The sequence below is a fragment of the Ursus maritimus genome, unplaced genomic scaffold, assembly GCF_017311325.1.
Source record: "Ursus maritimus isolate PB19 unplaced genomic scaffold, ASM1731132v1 scaffold_3, whole genome shotgun sequence".
Lineage (NCBI taxonomy): Eukaryota > Metazoa > Chordata > Mammalia > Carnivora > Ursidae > Ursus > Ursus maritimus.
In genome coordinates this window covers 61,001,746-61,022,946 of record NW_024425563.1, presented here as the reverse complement: position 1 = coordinate 61,022,946, position 21,201 = coordinate 61,001,746, and the positions used below count along the sequence as shown (strand labels likewise).

The window sequence follows — 21,201 nt, the reverse complement described above, 5'->3', positions numbered from 1 at the left end:
GGAAAACAGTGTGGAGGTCCCTTAAAAAGTTAAAAATTGAGCTACCCTATGACCCAGCCATTGCACTACTGGGTATTTACCCCAAAGATACAGATGTAGTGAAGAGAAGGGCCATATGCACCCCAATGTTCATAGCAGCAATGTCCACAATAGCTAAATCGTGAAAGGAGCCGAGATGCCCTTCAACAGATGACTGGATTAAGAAGTTGTGGTCCATATATACAATGGAATATTACTCAGCTATCAGAAAGAACGAATTCTCAACATTTGCTGCAACATGGACGGCACTGGAGGAGATAATGCTAAGTGAAATAAGTCAAGCAGAGAAAGACAACTATCATATGATCTCTCTCATCTATGGAACATAAGAACTAGGAAGATCGGTAGGGGAAGAAAGGGATAAAGAAAGGGGGGTAATCAGAAGGGGGAATGAAACATGAGAGACTATGGACTATGAGAAATAAACTGAGGGCCTCAGAGGGGAGGGGGTTGGGGGAATGGGATAGACTGGTGATGGGTAGTAAGGAGGGCACGTATTGCATGGTGCATTGGGTGTTATACGCAACTAATGAATCATTGAGCTTTACATAGGAAACCGGGGATGTACTGTATGGTGACTAACATAATATAATAAAAAAATCATTAATTAAAAAAAAAGAAGATTTTAAGAGAAAATATATTTACAGTACTGCACTGAATCTATTTTTTAAAAATTCAGGTGCAGGTGGACCCATGTATTTCAAACCCATGTTGTTCAAGGGTCAAAAGTAGTAGCAATAAAGTGCCTGATGAGGAAAAGACCCCCAAAGTAGAAAAACAGATGAAATATTTGAAAACTACTTCACAGGAGAGGATATCCACGTTTTCCACTTTTTAAAAAAAAATTTATTTATTTACTTGAGAGAGAGAGACACACACACACACACAGAAAACGAGTGGTGGTGAGGGGCGGAGGGAGAGGCTAAGTGTCTGCCTTTGGCTCAGGTCAGGACTCTGGAGTTGGAGATCTAGCCTCCTCAGGGCTCCTTGCTCAGTAGGGAATCTGCTTCTCTCTCCCTGGGTTATGATTTTCAATAAACAGAAGACTGGTAAACAGGTTTTTTTCATTTCCCTTATCTCTACACAGCATAAAAAGCATGCCCCTCTTAACAGCATGAAAAATATATACATTTATTTTGTTGAAGGAACAAGGGGATTTGATTTTTTTGTCTATTCCTCCCACTGAGATGATTCCAGTTTATTTTACTCTTTATTAACTCCATTTTCCCTCGAACTGAATTTTTTCCTCTTGCATATAAAGTAATAAATACTTATGAGTACTGTTAATATAAGATTATCAACATGTTTATGTTTGCTTTTAGTTAGAACATGACCATATTATTTATTTTTATTTTATATTTTAATATATATTTGTTTGTTTTGTATAATTAAAAGCTAATTGCTAGAAACAGTAATTCCAGGTCCTACCTAAATAACTTGACTATTTAATAAAAGCTATGGGAAAAGATCAAAAGTAAAATGTGGTTTGTCCTGGTTAGACAGATACTCTCAATTTTAATATTCTCTTTTACACCCAACTTTCTAACAGGCTAAGAATTATATAATATTTTGAATAACAGAGACCATCAAAAGTGCCCATTCACAGAATACTTCAGGCTTATACAATGAGTATATAATGTAACAGTTCTCTCATTTACAGAGTCAATGAATCTGAGCTTCAGAAAGGGAGTAAGCAGGGCAATCAGAATTGTGGCTTTCCAACATTCAGTTCACTGTATTTCCCATTCTGTTCAATGAAACAAGAAGGACCCAGGCACCACTGGAATCTCTTAACCCATCAGTCACTTGTGTGACTCCAGGCCTACATTGTCTAACACAATGGCCACTGAGCACATGAAATTCAGCCACTCTGAAATGAGAGGTGCTGGTAAAGTGCAAAATACACACTGGATTGTGAAGACTGAGAATGGGAAGCAAAAGTAAAATCTCATTTGTATTTTTAATATTGATTGCATCCTGAAACGTTTGGGATTTTTTAGCAAAATGGAACGGTTTATTAAAATTAACTTCACGTGCCTCTTTTTTACTTTTGCTTTAGCTACTAGAAAATTAAAAATTATGTATGTCACTTAAACATTTGAGACTTGCATTATATTTCAAATTGACAATGCTGCTTTAGAGGATTCTCATGCATGTTCCTGTTCTTGGCTTACCCTTTATAAGAGCTACGATAGTCCTGCCTGCAACACTGGCTTCTAAGCACAATTATGGTTCTCCACTTTGCTCCCCTTTCAATATTTCCACCCTATATTTTCCCCAATTGTCCTCTGTTCACGGTGTTGTATCCATAACTAAGTCTGACACTCCACCAAAACTGGGAATGGGGTTGTGTCTACTCCCCCTTACAGTACTGCAAAATGCAGCATGCTCACAGCCTGTGAGGGCATTTCAGATGCCAGCTTGCTCATTATTGCCATCGTTAACTAAACAAATTCTCTGCAGCACCAAGAATTTTACAGTTAAAATAACCAGTTTTGCGCAAGAATGAAGTATCCTCAGATGGTTTTAAAAAGCCACAAGAGTGTTTTTCACCTTATCCAAACTTAGAAATTCACACACTTAAAAGGACACAAAAGCAGCAAATGAAAACTAATTTCCTGGGTCCTTTTAGGAACTGAACATTTTCCTAACTCATTAAAGTCTAGTAAAAATGTACTTACAGTCTTGTATTTGAAAGCTATCTAAAATGTTTTATTTAGAATCACTAAGTATAAATACTACAGAATTTGTCAGTTGACATGAGAGGTCTTTGGGTTTTCTGGGTTTTTTGTTTTGTTTTGTTAACTTTCTTTTCTGATTTACAACTGGCTCTTAGGATAACAAGAACCAGGTGTACACAACCACAGGGGAAAACACTACCACCAAAAAAAAAAAAAAAAAAAAGACTTTTAAAAGACCAGCAGGGTCCTAATAAAATGATTCCATTCTGTGGCAAAATAAAGTTGTTGTTGTTTTTTAATCCCCATTAGATATAACTAATCCAGGGTCTTTTATGACACCCACTTACAACGGAAGATCACACGTGCAATGCTATTTCTACAATGACAGTGCTCTATCACCCACTCTTTGTGGCCATATGGGGTTATAGCACAAATAAAATGTCTAGTCATTATCTTTTGGACACTGGTAAAAGTAACTGTATGTAAATGTATGTATGTATATACATACATTTAATTTTCCCCTTTTGTGTCACATCTCGAATTTTTCACTGGGGTGGTACTGTGCAGAATATACACTTAGTAAATGGTCTGAAGAAAAGAAATAAAGAGGTAATCTAAAAATTTTTTAATTTCACTTTACCCAAGGAAACACCTAAAAACAGAATCTTGTGGAAGAAGTTAGCCAATCATATTTTAATGACAACTGCATAATACTTGGGCTATAACTTGCAATTCATTCAAGATTCAGTCACAATTTGGGACGAACTCATATTAATTTATTAATGAGATGACACTGTTTCTCCTGTTTTGATATTCTAGAACTCTCAAAAATATGTAAACCACAATATCACTAATTGTTTTTGAAGAAAAATGAATTTGCATGTGACAGCAAAAGTGTCTTAAGGAGACAGGGTCAACTTATTCCTCAAGGAAGAAAAGATAAAGTGAAGCCCCGCAGAAGCTAAGAAACCACAAAGCCAATAAGCAGAAGTTTCACGGTCCCTCATTTCCATGTCTCTTTCAACAACATGAATGTAAAATAGTAGTAATTTTGAATATGTTTTCTTAAAGATAGTCTTGAAATTATTTTAGCCTCAGGCCCTATGAAATCAAGAACCTAAAAAAAAAAAAAAAAAGAAAAAAGAACCACTCCAGATTCTATGTTAAATCACTTTTTCCCCCCAAAACATAAAGCAAATTCTTATACTTAACTACAGACTAACTTACCAAATTCCTTTCGTATCAATGAAAAAGAAAGCCATAAAATGCGTAATTTGCAACATTTTCATCACCAAAAACCCCTTGGGTTATATTTTCCTTCATAACTTTGCTGTTTAATATACTTTATATAATGGGATTTTACAGAAATAGATGAGATTGGGGTTAAAATAACTGATTTAAATCATTATTCTGCCTTACACAGCCCTTATAATTTGTGGCACGTGTTACTTGCTCACTTTTTGTCTATTTTTACATAAATATACAAGATCATTCTAACATCTGTTAACATATAAAGGGAATTTTTGCATTACAAAAATGAGATCATACTGTACATAATACTGTAAACATATTTTTTCACTTAGGAAAATACCACATAAACCACTCCAGGCAGAAAGTCACATTCACTTTCTGAATAAATGCACAGCAAAAATTTATCATTTATCAATCTATCCCATGATGGAAAAGATGAACAATGTTGCCAGAAACATTTCTACATACAAAGATTTATTGTTTTAGTTTCACTTGTCTCAAGCATTCAGTATTTTGTGTCCACCTACTTTAACATCTCACAGTTGAGGTCTTGGACTACTTCATTCATGCTCATAGAATACTTATAGCTAGAAGTATTTTTGGACAATTTTTTTTGAGAGGTTATGTTTCTAGAGTTTGGGTTTTTAGTTATTCATAGTTATTCACACTGTCAATTTATTGCTTTGTTTGATTTTTGCTGTGTTTGCATAAATGCCATGCCAATTCTTCTGACCTTAGCAGCCATGAATGGACAGCTCTTCCAACACCTTGCACTCTCACAGTACTAGAAATTTCCTTTCTACTCCATGTGAAGAATGCTTCCCACTCATATGTGGTTTCAGATTGGGGAACTTGGTATATGTTTCTTCAGCCCATTTTTCTATGGTTTGAAACAATGAGTAGTGAGGCTGAGGACAAAGGAGAATCACAAATGCAGGGTCAAATCTTTGTAAGACATTTGAAATCAGTTCTCCATTCAATAGGTTTTATGAAATGTCCCGTCCCAGTACATACTTAAGGGGTTACCCACGCTCATGGGAGAAACCTCCAAGATTCATACGGTTGATCTCAAGTTCAGAGCGCAGCCTGGGAGCCTTCTCTGTTGATTTCTCTAAGCCCATCTGCTTCAAATTCTCCCCAGTGAGGGGCAAGAGGAGGGGTTTTCAAGACAGACGGTTTCATTACTGCAATATAATTTCCAAAGCTGTTTCTTAACTTTCCTTCATCCTGTAACATATATATTTCTTGGTTCTTTTAGTTGCAAGAATCAAAACCTATTCCAGCTACTTAGAGGAAAAAGGGAGTTCAGTAAAAGGTTATAGTGACTTTCACAAGGCATAAGGTGTAGTGCAACAACGAAGCCCTAAAGAAAATAAAAAGTAAGACTAGCTCTGCAGAAGTCTGTAGATCTCCAGTGCTCCTACCATTATTGAGATCTAGCCTAAGGCTTGTCCCTACGTTTCTTGCTCCCAAATTTCAAATTCCCAGGAAAGCCTCATGACTGACAAAACTTCAGTTTGGCACCCAGCCTTGAACTCATCAATGTGGCGAGGGAATGGCATCATATCACACTAACATAACAAAGCTGCTATATAATTTTGTGGGACCCAGTACAAAATGAGAATGTGGATTCCTCTGTTTAAAAATTAAGAAAAGAGCCACAGGAGGGTATGAAAACAGACGTAGAGTCTTATGTAACAGTAAAAATTCCATGTCCATAAAGCCAGCCCTGGAAATCATGAATTATGCATACTTATGTGGTAGATAGGGGATTAGTGGCCAAAAGAAGCTACCGAACAGAGGAAAAAAGGATAAAAGTCCAGGACGCTGCACCTGCCATACCATTATTGGAAAAGAAAGCCAAGAGTACTTCTGATACTTAACTTTTTTGTAGCTTATACTATTCCTGACATTCCAGAGTCCATGCCATCCTCAAATATGTTGTCTGACTTCTCCTTCCACATCATTTTTTCAAGTAGTTGCAGACTAACATATGTATATATAATAAAACAAATTATTTGGAGAAGTAATGAATACTGCAAGCTCCAAATTTCATTAGATTCAAAATACATTTCAATAATATAATAATAAACCTAACAGGATAAGATTTTAAGAAAAAAGGAATTAGTATTTGTTGAAAATATACACATGGGTGATTAATATAGACAATCACCATGACTCTTGCAACTCTTCTTTTTGTTTGGCAATTGTAAATTAAGAAGTGACAAGCAAAATGTAATTCTAGGTACATTCATAGGTACTACATACCTATATACACGATTTGCACACACACACCATCTACAGAAATATATAATCTTTTTTGCATAACAAATGCCCTTGTGTCTTGTCATTTTTCTAACCTATATTGGACTGATGACAATGCTACTTGCAGGCAATAATGTTTATCTAAAATATAACTACATTTGTTAAATCAAACTCATAATAGCAATCTCACACAGGTACACTGACAGGAAAGGATGAACAGCTCTTAAAACAATTTCATCAAGCTCAGAATGTTAATTTTACCTTTTTATCCAAAGCAGAGTAAGAAACACTATATTTTCAACTAATCTTCTAAATTTTATCAGTAGCCAGCTTCAACAATTTATCCTGTTTACTAAATTTACATCCTTAATGAGGGCATTCCAAATTTTGTGTGAGTTGCAGTTACAACTCATCTTGAAATATGACACGTTATACTGTAACTAGAGCACAATGTATTTGTGCCTTCTGCAACCTGGCACTCAAGTCCAGCTACACTCGGAATGGTCTACACCTGGTTCAACCAGACCAGTCACTAGCAACACATTTGGATATCATGACAATGTCTAATTGCCATAAAAGTTTCTAAACACTCACCCCCAACGTCTGTATTTATCTCACTGTTAATACTAACAGTTTTCTATCAACCACCACTTTAGGGATATTTTCTCAGGGCACCCTTCCTAGTATCATCTATGCAACAAAATCTTGTACTAAACAGATGTTCATGTACTAGCTAGTGGCAAACTACGCCAAAAGCAAAGGAGCCGAATAAATGCAGAATGTGGAGCAAAGTGTTCCAAAGCAGTATCTGGAGAGAGAGAAAAACCACTGTCAAGACTAGCAATCGAGGGGCGCCTGGGTGGCACAGCGGTTAAGCGTCTGCCTTCGGCTCAGGGCGTGATCCTGGCGTTATGGGATCGAGCCCCACATCAGGCTCTTCCGCTATGAGCCTGCTTCTTCCTCTCCCACTCCCCCTGCTTGTGTTCCCTCTCTCGCTGGCTGTCTCTATCTCTGTTGAATAAATAAATAAAATCTTTAAAAAAAAAAAAAAAAGACTAGCAATCGAGCTTTTCAAAAAATGACAGATCCTTGGGTAGGAGAGGTAACCTTAATAGTGTTCAGCTTGCTTTTCCAGTCCACTCCAATTCTGTTAGATATTAGACTAATATTAATGTCTGTTATTTTAACATTTGATAATCCTTAACATTTGATAAACCTAGTAGACTACCTGACCACTTTGCACTCAACCCTTTTTTACTTTTTTGCTCTTTGTAGCCAAAGCCCAGGTTTCTCCCTAATAACCGTCAGTATTACAGTTCTCTTCTGGTCCTTCTGATTGTCTTAAAGTTATCAATGTAAAGTAGAATGGAACATGGGAGACGCATTTAAAAGAAACAGGATTTCTAAACAAAGATATTAAAGGGTTTGTCCACAGAAATGTATTCGTCTACCCTAAGTCCCTCAGGGCCACCTCAGTCCCATACATAGCGCTGAGGCACCTCCAGGATACAAAGAAAAATCCCAGGCTTCAGGGGGTCATTGATAATGCCAGCTGCCCCAGCTTCTGTAGTAATGCAAATTAATATCCCCATTTAATTAGAGTTTAAATTCAAAATGTACTGTAGATATTAATGTAGAAGGAATACAAGATCTGGAAGTAGGAAGGCAATCTTTGGGGACTAAGTTATTAGTTTCCTATTAATTGACATGGTGTTTTACTATCTTCAAAACAGCAACTAATAAAATAAAAACTTTTAATAACAGAGAGCATATTGCAACACTCAAGAAAATCCTTTAAGAGATCTGATACTGAGAATTAATGTGTAATTTGACGTTCCATTAATTCATAGTATTGAAATACAAGCTTTAGTATAATGAAAATAATCTGTTCATCAGAACTACTAATGCTCCAATTCTCAAATGTGCCAGAACAGGAAACATAATCCTTTGTGAAGCTAGTTCTCTAAGAGAAGACATTGTCCTCAATTTTTCTCACTTGGGCTGTTGATACCTGTAAATGCTCAGGCATATAATTAATTAGTAGGTCTTGCTCTCAGTATCCAGATGAATACCTGGGTTCATTTACATGTTTTTTCTTTCTCTTCTACCCATGCTAGGTTAACCTACTGAATAATGAGTTATTTTAACTTGCTATTACGTTATGATTAGTATTTTCTATTACGAATTAGAGATATATTTTCCTGGTTTCAAAGAAATACGTGCACATTGTGTGATACTTGGGAAAAAATATAAAAAAGGAATCTCAAATAATTTAGCCTCTTAGAGATAATGACTCTGCATTTTAGTATACTTTTTTACATAATTTAAATCAATACTGAATTTTGTTTTATCTCCAATTCTAATTTCCACTTCCCCTTTCCAACAAAAGCAGACTGTAACATACTTTCTGCACCATACATAATACTAAGTATTTTGCTAGATTATATATTCTTTATAAGCAAATTTCCCCCAACAAAACTATAAATCTCCCTTCTCATATTCTTGAAATATAAAAACAAATGTGACCATCTATGTAAGCATATATCTATTTTTACTGATTTGACTTTATTAATTTATTGGAATGTGGTAGGCTCTTTTGAGCTAAATAATTAGCACTCAAAAACTTTCCCCCCACTAATGTCATTTGCTACTGCTTCTCTTCTGGTTTCTTCAAGAATTCCACGACCCATGTAACTTTTCTTAGATCTCTCATTGTTTTCTTTATGTTGTTTTATTTTTACTTTTGTTACCGGAAAGACTCTGCATTCATAACATTGCTGATCCTCAACATTATTGACCAAATTAGAGTAAAACTAATTTGTATTCTAATGTGTTAGCCTTTTCCTATTTATTTGCCAACATGCCTCAGATTATTCATTTCTTTTTAAAAAATTTTTTGATTGTTGCTTTGAATTTCAGGAGATACTTGAATGAATCATAACTACAGTTTATGCCATGCCATGCTATTAGTTCATATGAAACCCCTCACATTTTTTCCTCTAAACTTCCAGTTTTAGATCTCAATCCCATCACCATCTACCATAACCACTTTAATGTTTATTATGTATATCTTGATAAATATACATCTTTGAAAAACATATGTGATTTGATACATTATCAGAATTTATTAAAAAAAAAAAGTATGCCACAATTTCTTACCTATTTTCTTCCCTCCACTCAGAACTGAGTTTCAAAAATCAACTCATAAAACCAGGGAACATCTAGTTCTTTACAACTGCCTCTGCAGTTATTCTCTCCCTTCTTACATATCCGTCCTTTGGGTGATAGATACCTATTCTGCCTAACTGTTCCTCATAGCACAAGCAGTGCATATAAATGAATACATTTATACAAGCTCCCTTGTGGGTCTATTAAGCTCTCTGCCCTCTAAACAGAATAACATTGCTGGGTTATAAGATTTTGGCATGCTAAATTTCATGAAATGCTGTCAAATTCCTTTCCGGGGAGCCTATATTAGTTTACATATAACTGGAAGTGCATTAAAGACTCCCTCCTTCCTAACTAATCTAAGAACTTGATTTTCTAATGTTTAAAAATTTATTCAGCATATAGCATAATATCAGTTGTTTTAAACTGTAATTCTTTCATTACTGATGAGTTTGCATTAGTCTATGTTTATATATACGTTCATATATTTTATATACTTTGCTCATTTTTCTCTTGGGTTTCTGCCTTTATCTTTTTGACGCCAATTAGTTCCCTTTTGGACTACTTTTGGACATTTGTATCTTGTCTTTCTCAGCTTCGCCCGCTGCAACAAAATACCACAGGCTGGATGGCTTAAACCACAGATGTTTCTTTCTCACGAACAGATTACTTGAATGCTATTAAGCTGATCAAAAACATTTCCAAAATTTCTCCTAATTCCTATAGAAAATAATTTTCAAAAGTATGTTCTTCCTCTAAATGTTCAAGCTGGCTCAGCCAAAGTTTGTCTAGGGTTGATGTTTTCTGTTCATTCCTCATCAAATGAGGATAGCTCTACATAGATGCCCAGTCATTACTAATAAGTAGGGTGTGTGGTCTGACCTTGGTCTTCGGTTTTTTTGTTTTTTGGTTTTTTTTACATCAAATAACTGTATCCACTTTCCTGGGCCAAATCTCAGTGAACAGAGACCTTGGAAGAAGTCTTTTTTAGCCTCAGATGGGACTGTCATGGGCTTATTCAACTAGCACTTTACTTTTTAAAAACATAGGAGATAAATGAAAAACTGTAATACTTAATATGAACTGCTATTTTACCTCTTCGATCATATTTTATTTATAAATATGGTAGAGCAGTTTAAGTTTCATCCCATTCTCTGCCTAATGACGACTGTTTTCTAGAACTTTAATTACAAATGAGTATAAAAGATGATACGGAGACAGGGGCAAAGTGAGGACAGTAGCCCTATTGCTGTTTAAAAAAGCAGCACCATAAGGCAACCAAATTGGTAAAGAAGTAAAACTCATCATTTGCAGATACCATGATACTAAACAGAAAATGCTGAGTACTTCACCACGAAACTATTAGAAATTTAGTTAAGTTGCAGCATACAAAATTAATATGCAATAATGTTACATTTCTATACCCTAACAACAAAGTAGCCAAAATAGAAATTAAGAAAACAATTCCATTTACAATTGCACCAAAAAGAATAAAATACCGAAGAATTAACTTAAGAAAATGGAAGACTTGTATGCTGACAACTATAAGACACTAATGAAATAAACTGAAAATGACACAAAGATATTCTATGCTTATGGATTGGGAGAATATTGTTAAAATGTACATATTACCCAAAACAATCTACAAATTCAATGTAATCCCTATCAAAATACCTATAGCATATTTCATAGAAGTAGAATAAACCTAAAGTTTGTAAGGAACCACAAAAGACCCTGAATAGACAAAGCAACCTTGAGCTACACAACAAAGCTACAGGTATCACAATCCCAAATTTCAAGATCTACTACAAAACTGTAACAATCAAAACAGTATAATACTGGCACAAAAACAGACACACAGACACAGAGATCAAGAGAACAAAACAGAGCCCAGAAATAAACCCACGCCCATATGGTCAATTCATCTACAACAAAGGAGGCAAGAAGACACAATGGGGGAAATACAGTCTCTTCAATAAATGGTACTGGGAAAACTGGACAGCCACATGCAAAAGAATGAAAGTGGACCACATTCTTATATCATACACAAAAATAAACTCAAAATGGATGAAAGATCTAAATGTGAGACCTGAAACCATAAAACTCCTAGTAAAAAATACAGGCAGCAGTCTGACATTGGCCTTAGCAACATTTTTCTAGATATGTCTTCTCAGGCAAGAGAAACAAAATAAAAAATAAACAATTGCAAATACAGCAAAAAAAAACAAAAAACAAAAAACACAACTTTTGTGCAGCAAAAGAAACCATAAACAAAATGAAAACACATTCTACTGACTAGGGGAAGATATGATGATGATATCATGATGACGAGGGCATCATGGTGACCATACGCATCATGATGATGCAAATGATACAACGGGTGAGAGTTAATATCCAAAACAAAAAATTCATACAACACCAAAAAAATAATTAAAAAATTACGCCCAGTTAAAAAATGGTCAGAGAGCCTGAAAAGACATGTTTCTAAAGAAAACGTAGAGATGACCAACGAACACACAAAAACATGCTACTCTTCCTACATGCAACACCACCCCTAATCATAAGGAAAAAGCAAACAAAACCACAATGAGATATTACCTTAGATCTGGTGGAATGACTAGAATCGCAAAAACAGTAACAAGTGCTGGCAAGGGTGCAGAGAAAAAGGAACCTCATGCACTATTGGTGGGAATACAAGTTGGTGCAGCCACTGTAAAAAACAGTATCTAGATTCCTCAAAAAATTAAAAATTCAAAATACCATATGGTCCAGTAATTCTACTATCAGGTATTTACCCCCCCCAAAATCCCAAAAACACTAATTTGAAAAGACACACGTACCCCTATGTTTACTGCAGCATTATTTACAATAGCCAAGATATGGAAACAACCTGAGATTTCATCATTAGATGAATGTACAGAGAAGATGGTCTAAACACACACACACACACACACACACCACACAGAATATCACTCAGGCATAAAACAGAATGAGATCTTACCATTTGCAAAAACATGGATGCATCTAGAAGATATTATGCAAAGTGAAAAAAGTCAGGGAAAGACAAACACCATATAATTTCATTTACATGTGGAATCTAAAAAACAAACAATTTAGGCAGAAACAGACCCATGAACAGAGTGAACAAACTGGTGGTTGCCAAATGGAGGGGAATGGAGAGATGGGCACAATGAGTGCACAGGAGCAGGAGATACAGGCTCCCAGTTATGTAATGAAGACACGAAGATAAAAGGTACAGCATAGGGAACGTAGTCAGTGGTACTGTGATAGCATTGTTTGGTGACAGATGGTGGCTACACTTGTGCTGAGCAGAACATAATGTATACACTTATCAAATCATGCTGGTGTATACCTAAAACTAATGTAACACTGTATGCCAACTACAATTTTTTTAAAAATCACTAAGAAAGTAGACAGATGGTTGTCCATCATTCCCTTCTGTCAAAACTTTCATTTCTGAACTGGGAGTAGGGGATGGAGGAAAGTACATATGATTTTCCTTCACACCAAGACGTATGTTCTATTTCATACAGTATGGTATGAGTAGACTTGGCTTATGTTCCAATTTTAGTTAGAATAGCCTTTCAATTAGTGGAAATTTTTCTACACTCTGTTAATAGCTATTTATTTTTCATCCTTTTTCTTTTTCTGTACGTATATTTTTATTTTGAGAGAGAGCGAGCAGGGGGAGCAGCAGAAGAANNNNGAAAGAGAGAGAGAATCCCAAGCATGTTCCATGCCCAGCACAGAGCCCAATGTGGAGCTCAATCCCATGACCCAGAGATTATCACCTGAGCCAAAATCAGGAGTTGGACTTAACCAACTGAGCCACCCAAGTGCCCCCTCTTTTTCTGTATTTTTATCTTAGGTGTTTAGTGTGAAGCTGGAGAAAGCTAAGAAATAACTGATAGTTGTAGCCCCATTTTAATTAATACTTAACAGTTTATGCTTGATTCATTCTTCTCCAACTACACAATAAATTCCTTAGACCACAACTTAGTGCAAAATAATGTATATAGGCTACCTCATTTCACTGCACTTAGCTTTACTGCACTTCACAGATAATACTTTTTTTTTTTTTAAATTGAAGGTTTGTAGCAACCCTGAATCAAACAAGTGTATAGGTGACATTTTACTAATGGTATTAGCTCACTTCATGCCTCTGTCACACTTTGGTAATTCTCACATCTTTTAAGCTGTTTAATTATTATTTTATTTGTTATGGTGCTCTGTGATCAGTGATCTTAAATGTTATTACTGTAATTGTTTGGGGGTACCACAAACTGTATCCATATGTAACAATAAACTTAACTGATAACTGTTATGTGTGACCTGCTTATTCCACCAGCTGACCATTCCCCATATCTCGTCCTCTCCTTGGGCCCCTCTATTCCCTGAGACAACCATATTGAAATGAGGCCAATTAATAACACTACAATGGCATCTAAGTGTTCAAGTAAAAGAGTCATGCGTCTCTCATTTTAAATCAAAAGCTAGAAAGGATTAAGTTTAATGAGGAAGGCATGCTGAAAGCTAAGATAGGCCAAAAGCTAGACCTCCTGTACCAGTCCAAGTTGTGAACACTAAAGTTTTTTTTTTTTTTAACATTTTATTTATTTGAGATAGAGTGAGTGAGAGAGCAGAAGTGAGGATGGGGCAAAGGGAGAGGGAGAAGCGGGATCTCGACTGAGCAGGGAGCCTGATGCAGGGCTCGATCCCAGGCCCCTGAGATCATGACCTGAGCCAAAGGAAGACGCTTAACAGACTGAGCCACCCAGGTGCCCCAAAAGAAAAGTTCTTAAAGGAAAAGTGCCACTCCAGTAAACACACTAAGAAAACAAAACAGCCTTACTGCTGATATGGAGAAAGTTTCAGTGGTCTGGACAGAAGATCAAACCAGCCACAACAATCTCTTAAGCCAAAGCTTAATCCAGAGCAAGGCCCTAAGTCTAATACTGTGAAGGCTGACAGAGGTGAGGAAGCTGAAGGAAGGTTTGAAGCTAGCAGAGGTTGGTTCATGAGGTTTAAGGAAAAAGGCCATCACCATAACACAGAAGTGCAAGGTGAAGCAGCAAGGGCTGATGGAGAAGCTGCAGCAAGGGCTGATGGAGAAGCTGCAGCAAGTACCAGAAGATGTAGCCAAGATAATAAGCGAAGGTGGCTACACTAAACAACAGCTTTTTGGTGTAGACAAAACAACCTTATATTGGAAGAAGATGCCATTCAGGAATTTCATTGCTGGAAAGCAAAAGTCAATGCAAGGCTTCAAAGGACAGGCTCACTTTCTTTTTAGGGGCTAAGGCAGCTAACTGCGACTTTAAGTTGAAGCCAAGGCTCGCCATTCCGAAAATCTAAGGGCCCATAAGAATTATTCTAAATCTACTCTGCCTGTGTTCTAGAAGCCCAACAACAAAGCCTGGATGACAGCACATCTGTTTACAACATGGCTTACTGAGTACTTTAAGTCCAGTGCTGAAAACTACTGCTGAAACAAAAAGATTTCTTTCAAAATATAACCACTCATTGACAATGCACGTAGTCACCCAAGAGCTCGGATAGAGATGGACAGTGACAGCAATGTTGTTTTCATGCCGGCTAACACAGTGTCTAGTCTGCATCCCATGTCTACAGGAGTAATTTCAACGTTCAAGTCTTATTATTTAAGAAACACCTTTCATAAGGCTATAGCTGCCACAGACAATCATTCCTCTGATGGATCTGGTCAAGTAAATTGAAAACTTCTGGAAATAATTCACCACTCTAGACATTGTTAAGAACACTTCTGATGCATGGGAAAGTCAAAATATCAACCGTTTTTTTTAAGATTTTATTTATTTGACAGAGAGAGACACAGTGAGAGAGGGAACACTAGCAGGGGGAGTTGGAGAGGGAGAAGCAGGCTTCCCGTGGAGCAGGGAGCCCGATGCAGGGCTCGATCCCAGGACCCTGGGATCATGACGTGAGCCGAAGGCAGACGCTTAATGACTGAGCCACCCAGGTGCCCCTCAAAATATCAACATTAACAGGAGTTTGGAAGAGGTGATTCTAATCCTCATGGATGACTTTGAGGGGTTTAAGACTTCGGTGGAGGAAATAACCTCAGATGTGGTAGAAATAGCAAGTGAACTAGAATTAGAAGTGAAGCCTGATGATGTGACTAAACTGCTGTAATCTCATGATAAAATGGGAACAGATGAGAAGTTGTTTCTTACAGAGAGTGGGTTCTTTAGATGGAATCTACTTCTGGTGGGGACAATGTCATGATGGTTGCAATGACAATAAAGGATTTAGGATATCCCATAAACTTGGTTAATAAAGCAGCAGCAGGTTTGAGAGAACTGACTCCAATTTTGAAAGAAGTTCTACCCTGGGTAAAATGCTATCAAACAGCACTGCCTGCTACAGAAAAACCATGTGTGAAAATGAGAGTCAATTGATAGAGCAAATTTCACTGCTCTTTTTTTTTTTTTTTTTTTTAATTGCCACAGCCACCCCAACTTTCAGCTTCCTCCAGCCTGATTAGTCAGCAAACTTCAACCCTCCACCAGCAAAGGACTAAAATTTGCTGAAAGCTCAGATGATGGTTACATTTTTTAGCAATAAAGTATTTTAAAATTATGGTATGCACATTTTTAGACATAATGATATTGGACTTTTAATGGATAATGTTATAGTGTAAACATAAATTTGATATGCTCTGGGAAACAAAAAATTAATTTGACCCACTTCATTGCATTTTTACTTTATTGTAGTGGTCTGGAACTGAACCCACAATATCTCCCAGGTATGCCTGTATTCCTCAAAGCAATTAGTCTATAGAGCTATACATTACAGTCATTTCCAAATTAGGCGAAAACAAAAATTTCTATCTAAAGTATAAGAAATAAGGGTTAAAATGAATTCAGAGTACAACTGAAGTTACAGAGCTTGCTTTAAAACCTCAGGCTCTTACAGATAGTGCTGTTTTATTAGACTGAGTTGGTGTGGTTTATAAATGGGGCTATGATTTCTACACCTGTTCTCTTGAGAGCCAGAAAGCCATTATTTTTAATCAAGTATTTATATAATACCTCTTTGAGCAGCTTGGGGTCTAAATGAATGGTTGTCTATTATGATGAAACAAAATTGACTTGCTCTACCAGAAAATGTATAACCAACCAAAGAAAACACTAAAGTACAAAAATTGCATGATGATGGAAAAAAAAAAAGTGACAGTGGTAAACAAAATATCAACACTAAAAGCTCCCATGCTGTGGTCTCAGAAAAGTTTTATTTCCTAGGAGTTCTTAACTCTGGAGTGAAGATATAATTTTATATGCCTTGGATTATTCGAAATGTCCACAAAATCCTTTTGTTGCTAGAAAACACTTCCAGGGCATAGATCACCTGGCCATGGCACCCGCTTTTGTGAAACTCTTTAAATCAACTTACCTTAAAAGGAGATACTTTGAGAAACAAGGCACAAGAGCTATGCAAGAATACCAAAGCTGAGTGCAATCAAAAAATAATCAAGAGTTCTTTATTCAGTCTGAGAAAATTTCTACAGGCACAACCAAAATATGGTTACTCCTTTGTCACTGTCAAGAGTTGGTGTTCCAACCGTCAATGCTTATCGTAGCCATGCATGGTTACATAAACTATAAGGACCAACAACTTTTTTTTTTAATCACTATGTAAAATTCCTTCTTTTACACTTAATCTTTTACAAGAGAATGAAGGAATTCAGTTTTTCTGACTTTCCCAAAAATTCAGCATGTACTACTTTTTTTTCAAGTTGCAACACAGATAATAAATAGCATACGTTTCAGCCTGATTTGCTTCATTGGTAGACCATTAAGGACAAAATGAATGGTATGTCTAATTAAAATAACTTTGGGGGGTGCCTGGGTGGCTCAGTCGTTAAGCATCTGCCTTCAGTTCAGGCCGTGATCCCGGCGTTCTGGGATCAAGCCCCACATCAGGCTCCTCCCCTGGGAGCCTGCTTCTTCCTCTCCCACTCCCCCTGCTTGTGTTCCCTCTCTCGCTGGCTGTCAAATAAATAAATAAAATCTTTAAAAAAATAAAATAAATAAAAAATAAAATAATTTTGGGTATAATAAGAGAGAGCAAGCAGATGACAGAAGGGAACAGACATTGGTAAAAAGAACTATCCGCAAAGCACAGTGCAGTGTTTTACTCTAATAATTTTACACCAATAATTCTATAAAGTAATATGTATTATTCTCATTTTAGAGATAACTATAAAAATATTCTAAGAGGGTAAGAGAGGGGCGCCTGGGTGGCTCAGATGGTTAAGTGTCTGCCTTTGGCTCATCGGGCCTCAAGTCCAGCTCCCTGCTCAGCCAGGAGTCTGCTTCTCCCTCTCCCTCTGCCTCTGCCTCTCCCCCTGCTCATGGATAAATAAAATCTTAAAAAAAAAAAAATCAAAGAGGGTAAGGGAATGGTTTATGTATTGCCTGGAACTGTCTGCCCTGGAGTCTATACAATTTTCTGTGGAAGATACATTAATCCCATATGGCAAGGGAAGCAGCATGTTTATTCAATAAGAGATTAACTACAGAGGGCCTTAAAAATTGAATAAAAATCTGGTATTCATCATAAAAAAATAGAGGTCCAGCAATTTAGAGAAAAGACTGTAATGAATCAGTACTTTAAAAAATAAAAATATGGGGCGCTTGGGTGGCACAGCGGTTAAGCGTCTGCCTTCGGCTCAGGGCGTGATCCCGGCGTTATGGGATCGAGCCCCACATCAGGCTCCTCCACTATGAGCCTGCTTCTTCCTCTCCCACCCCCCCTGCTTGTGTTCCTTCCCTTGCTGACTATCTCTATCTCTGTCGAATAAATAAATAAAATCTTAAAAAAAAAAATAAAAAAAAATAAATAAAATAAAATATAAAAATATAGCCAAACACTCAACTACCATGGTAAAAGAACAAAGGGTAACAAATGAGGAAGCTATTTTAGTCATTAGATGGTATACAATAAGAATTAGAATGACAATGAAGGAGAGAATGCCCTATTTGTAATAAAACAAAGCCTATAAAGATGTGTTCCCTATTTGCTTGCCTAATCATCTCCATTGCCCCAATCATCTTGATAAGAAAACGGGTGGTCTGCACAGTGCTGGACACTGGAAGAACTGAAGCCGAGTCTTTATCCCCCTTCCCACCGTCGATGCTGGTGGGAGCTGGATGGCTGCCAGTGGAGATGCACAAGCTTCTCTCAGAGTAGCTGGAATATTGCACCCATGATTACTTTACTTCTACAAACAACAGTCTTAGAGGTGGGAGGGCCTTTAAAACAACCATATACAAATTACCTCTGGGATACATGCTCACTCAGCCTCTTTTTGAGCACTTCCAGCTGTGATTCTCATTTTGTGGTGGGGTCACTTCCATGGTTAAGATAGTCTCTCATACTTCATGCTCAGATAAATGGCAACGAAAAAAAAGGAAAGGTCATGCCAAGCAAATATACTGTTTGGACCTTGTCTGGATCCAGATTGGAAGAAACCAACTGTAAACAGACATTTCTGAGATGACTGGGGAAAATTATGGATTTAATATTTAAAAATTATTTTATTGTTAATAGTGTGATGGGGCTGTATTTTAAAAATCCCACTGGGATGGATATGTACTAAGGAATCAATATTTATAGGTACAAAAATATAATATCTGAGGTTTTCTTTAAAATACTCACATATGTACAACAAGGTATTGGGAAGAACTATAGACTTCCCTGAACTTTTGATATTTGAAAATTCCCAGATGTTAAAAAAAGTGACTTAACAATAGAGTGTGTATGTGTATAAATACATATTAGTGACACACAGTTGTACACTGATTAATCTCACTTATACAGACAGATACAGTGTTTCAAAGTGCGCTGTTTGGATGTGTTTTTCTAAATTTGGAAGGTAGTTCTGCAAAATATTTTCAATGACTATCTGTATGTGCTGGAATTCTAAATGATTTTTAAGCTTCATTTCTGACTCTATTTTATCACATTTCAACAATGTGTATGTTTTTATTTTACAATCACAGGATACATAAAAAGAAATGTATTAAAAAGTGCATGAAGGAGTCTTTTATTAAACATAGTACTCAAAGTCCTGGTCATGACAATCAGACATGAAATAAAAGGCATCCAGACTGGTAGGGAAGAAGTAAACTGTCACTATTTGCAGATGACATGACATGATATTATAGAAAAATCCTAGAGACTCCACCAAAAAACTACTAAATCTAATAAATTTGAGTAAAGTTCCAGGACACAAAATTAATATACAGAAATATGTTTCATTTCTATACACTAAAAAAGTAGCAGAAGAGTTAAGAAAACAATGTGTTTTACATCACACGACAAAGAATAAAATACCTAGGAATAAATTTAACCAAGGAAACTCTATGGTCAACTAATCTTTGGCAAAGCAGGAAAGAACATCCAATGTAAAAAAGTCAGTCTCTTCAACAAATGGTGTTGGGAAAACTGGACAGTCACATGCAGAGAAAGAATGAAATTGGACTGCTTTCTTACAACATACACAAAATTAGATTCAAAATGGGTGAAAGATTTTAATGTGAGACAGGAAACCATCAAAATCCTAGAGGAGAACATAGGCAGCAACCTCTTTGAACTCGACCATGGTAACTTCTTACTAGATGCATCACCACAGGCAATGAAAACAAAAGCAAAAAAAACTACCTGGACCACATCAAGATAAAAATTTTTTTGACAGCAAAGGAAACATCAACAAAACCAAAATGCAGCCTATGGAAAGGGAGAAGATATTTGCAAACAACTTATCTGATAAAGGGTTAGTATCCAAAATCTACAAAGAACTTACCAAACTCAACACCCAAAAAACCAAATAACCCAGTTAAGAAATGTGCAGAAGACATGAATAGACACTTTTCAAAAAAGACATCCAGATGGCTAACAAACACATGAAAAGATGCTCAACATCACTCATCAACAGGGAAATACGAATCAAAACCACAAAGAGATACCATCTCACACCTGTCAGGATGGCTAAACTTAACACAAGAAAGCAACAGGTATTGGTAAAAGCAAACTATATAGTCTGCGGAGAAAGGGGAACCCTCTTGCTCTGTTGGTGGGAATACAAACTGATACAGCCACTCTGGAGAACAGTATGGAGGTTCCTCAAAATGTTAAAAATATAACTAAGTGGAACACCTGGGTGGCTCAGATGGTTGAGCCTCCAACTCTTGGTTTCAGCTCAGGTCAAGGTCTCAAGGTCATGGGGTCAAGCCCTGCATTGGGCTCCATGCTCCAAGCTCTGTGCTTAGCAGGGATTCTGCTTCTCTCTCTCTCCCCCTGCTCAAATGTGCTCTCTCTAAAATAAATCAATCTTAAAAAACAAACAAACAAACAAAAAAACAAAAAACTACTACCCCAGGATCCAGCAATTGCACTACTAGGTACTTACCCAAAGGATACAAAAATACAAATTTGAAGGGTACATGCACCCTGATGTTTACAGCAGCATTACCAACAATAGTCAAACTATGCAAAGAGCCCAAATGTTCCACTGACTGATGAATGGACAAAGCAGATGTGAGATATATATCTATGTATCTACATCTATATATTGGATATATAGATATATATCTATAGTGGAATATTAGTCATCAAAATGAAAGAAATCTTGCCATTTGTAATGACATGAATGGAGCTAGAGTGTGTTACGCTAAGTGAAATAAGTCCGTCAGAGAAAGACAAATACCATATGATCTCACTCATATGTGGAATT

The 21,201-nt window shown here is 36.5% G+C and overlaps 1 pseudogene; it reads left to right on the top strand.

Moving 5' to 3' along the window:
- Positions 1-21,201, top strand: part of LOC103659027 — an 82,023-nt pseudogene that overhangs the window by 46,483 nt on the left and 14,339 nt on the right.